Source organism: Macadamia integrifolia, chromosome 6, assembly GCF_013358625.1.
Source record: "Macadamia integrifolia cultivar HAES 741 chromosome 6, SCU_Mint_v3, whole genome shotgun sequence".
In the NCBI taxonomy this organism is placed as follows: domain Eukaryota; kingdom Viridiplantae; phylum Streptophyta; class Magnoliopsida; order Proteales; family Proteaceae; genus Macadamia; species Macadamia integrifolia.
The window spans coordinates 33,045,225-33,048,928 of NC_056562.1; positions in this window are offsets into that span (position 1 = coordinate 33,045,225).

The window sequence follows — 3,704 nt, forward strand, 5'->3', positions numbered from 1 at the left end:
TTGCCTGTTGGTGGTAAGAGGCTTTCATGTTATATATAAAATTGTGCATGATGAATTTACTGTTTTACCCTTGAAGTATCTCAGAAATGACTCGAGCATAATAACTCTTCTGTTAACTCTTAACCAATAATGCCGGAGAGGATGATTTCCGGGTTCCGAGTTCCGAGTTCCGAGTTCCGATGAGGCTGTCTAAAGACTATACCATTGTATAACTTCAGAGCCCGAAATATGTGGCCAGACTTCAGCCGTTGGATTCGAATCTATTATTCTGGAGGATTCGATGTTTGCCAAATCATATGTCGTCGGTATATCGAACGGCTGGAGTGGCTGGTTATTCCATCTATGGCTGAGATGAGGTTGACCCCTTTAAGTGTGGGCCTCATTAGTGTTTTGAATAAAGCTGGTGTTGACCAAAAAGTTTAGTTGGGCAAAAGTTTCGCTAGCAGTGGGTGAAAGTGAATCTTATTGGAATAGGCAAAATTGTTGTGTTTTTTTTGTTTTTTTTTGATAGATGATGAGAAACTTGTCAGTTTTATTAATCCCATCCTCAATATGCCCTTAACATTGTTCAAAAAGTCACTTTTAATCAATAATCAATGGATTAAAAGATTCTCTTAACTGATAATATGAATTGATAAAAACTCACGTCATTTAGTAAAGAGAGAGGGTTGAGAATGTTGTTGATTTTTGATAAGGTAGAGAAAAACATCAATTGTTGGATTAGAGCTAGAATGACAAGGAGTCTTTTTCAGAGAGGGTGACATAGGTTGGGCACCCTAATGACACAACAACCTTTTTTCGTTAATAAATTATTATTTTATGTTGTATTAATTTCAATGATCACAAGTCAAACCTTCTCCTTGCAAGATTCAAGGAATTGAGATGATTGATCGAATAAGTCATTCATGATTCTAAACTATTCAAATCAGCTCAGTTCTGTTTGGCTGTAAAGGAAATAAAATGAATGAAGTAAAACTTGTATACTTTATAGTTTCTAATCACATCACTAACTCTAAATCATTCTATATATTTCAGAAGGAAAAAAAAAATCATTTTGTATAGTCTAATGAGTCTACGATTTGGATGTTTCACAAAACTAGTTTCATGTGAATATAAATACTATGGTGAATCAGCCAAACTCCTTGTAATGAAGCAAATAGAAACCCAAGGTGGTGAAATCTCTACCTTGGGACTGGTGGTCAAGATTTTTTGGCAGATCATAGGTGATGAAGCCTTTAATCATATTTTCTCCTTTCCTCCTTTCCTCTCTCGTGTCACTTTCCCGCATGCCATGTATTCTTTACTATTTTCTGTCCATATGTGTCCTTTCCTAATATAACCATCACCTGGCTTTAATATTTTTACCACACACTCAGCCCATTAGGACCTCTCTCATATATTAATTTCCTCCCCCATTGATTTATAGTTTCCAAGTGCATTTTTGTCGTATTTCTCTGGTTTTAGGTTCACTGTGATTCTTGGCTTTTCTCTACGTTCATTGGTGTTTTCTACCCAAAAAAAAGAGTTTTTCACATGTTCATGTTTGTTCCATCTTAGGTTACCTCATCAAATAATGATGATGATGATTATAATAAAGAAAAGGTATATCATCACATGATGCTCCCACCACTGTGGGGTTTAGGGAGGGTCACACTATATGCATCTATACCTTCATCATTGAAAAATTGTTTACCAACTCAAACTCGTTACCAATAGATAGCAATCAGCAACCTAACCGTTGCACCATGGTCCTCTACCTATAATAATAGTAAGAACCTTCAAAACTACAAAATGTAACACAAAGGTGATGTTTCGTCCATAGGTAGCCAAATGAGATATTGAAAGAGACAAAATAGGAATAGAAGTTGTGAAATAGTCCTCCAACTATTTAAAGAAAATTATTCGACTTTATTTCAATCTGATGCAGGTCCGACCAACATATGAAGAAGTCAAACCCAAGGCCTAGCATTTAGGTTTGATCCATAATGCAAATACAGTATTTGATTAATATTTCTTAGTTTTATTAATTATGCAATGTAAATATTTAATCTCAGCCATAGAAACTAAAATGGAATTGACGGTTGAGATATCGTAGGAACTTTTAGGGTCAAAATACTTTTGGCCAAATCCACCATTGGGAATCCCTAAAAGATTCTTTTAAGTACCTCTCGTTCTTTCCTAAGTCAAGAAGCTTCTCTTCCCTGGAAAGAGGTTACTATGTTGTGTCAATCAATATAGACATTTCGATGTTACTACTTGGAATTAATCTCATTTAGGTACTCATCCAAGTCACTATGCCTGATACATCATAATTTTTAACATGGAAAACCATTATACCACTAAAGGGAAAAACCACAGGATCTCGTTTATGTAAAACTTTAACTATGAAATAAATGAGACTACAACTCCCTAATCACCACTAAAGGATTAGAAGACAAGACTTATCTTTGATATACAAGGAAACTCACCAAGCGAGTGGAACTATAGGAGTACAACACCGAGTCCGGTGAATATTCACGTACGTGAATATATGTGAACGTCTCTGGTCTATGGATATGACATCTATTTTCTCTCTCATTTAATAGATAACATATTCACGGATCAGGGACATTTTCACCACACCCTACAACACCCTCTTACCTAACGTGATTAATATCGGAATAAAATCGCTCTTCCCCTGATGGAAAAAATACCAATACCACATCGAGAAACACATACAAGAACCCTTAACAACTCGCTCTTGTGATCACGTACTTCCAACCACAACTCTCCTCCTGTCTCCCCTATGGATGAGGAAAAAATCCCTACATCTTGGACACTCTTCTGAGAGTGTTGAGTGATTCTGACTTCTGAGAGTCCTGAGAGTGCTTGAACCCATCTCCTTTCATCCCTATTTATAGGTGAATGGGAGAAGAGGCTGGATGCATATGCCGCCTTGCTACCTCTCGAATCCTCCAACCATGTCTACGCCGTATCGTATCTACCTCGGTTTCCAACACGCGCCCCCTTATGGTTTCTTCATTTTAGGGTGCCAACATACTGGTACAACTGAGTGAGGTAGGTGCAACTCACCCCTTCTTCATTTTTCTTCCTTCTTCTTTGACTTAGCACCGAATCCTTTTGTCCCTTTCCTTTTTCATTTTTCCTCTCACTGCATGGGCCCTTATTGTGAAGAGGACCCCAACAATTAGGGGTGTCAACCTGTAATACCCCGCTTCTTAAATCCGGTTTGATTTCGTGGTTGAACCGGTTTAACCATGCAGGAACCGAGCCAGAGGAAATTAGAGCGGGTTCCTTATGGGCTATGATGGCACGGGTGACCTTAAACACCGGCTGACCCGACAAGTCCAAGCCAGTTCCAGAAGAGACGGGAGTGCCCAAACCGTGTACGTGCACCTACCATAAGGCTATGTACGGATAAAATAGGTATTATATCCGTATTTTAAGGTATATATGTATGCTACATCGTATGCTTGGGGTGGGGTTCGCACCGAGGTCCGAACCCGGTCAAAATCCCAAGTTTTGGCTCTCAGGTGGGCAGGACAGGTGGGTGCACCCACCTGAGTGACCCATCCAAGAGCACTATTCACTTAATTAGGAATGGTATATAAGGCTTTATGATTTTCTTTTCCTTTCCATTTATGTCACCCGTACGTTGGTGAGAAAAGTAAAGAGGAGGGAGAAAATAAAGGGAAGAAGAAAGG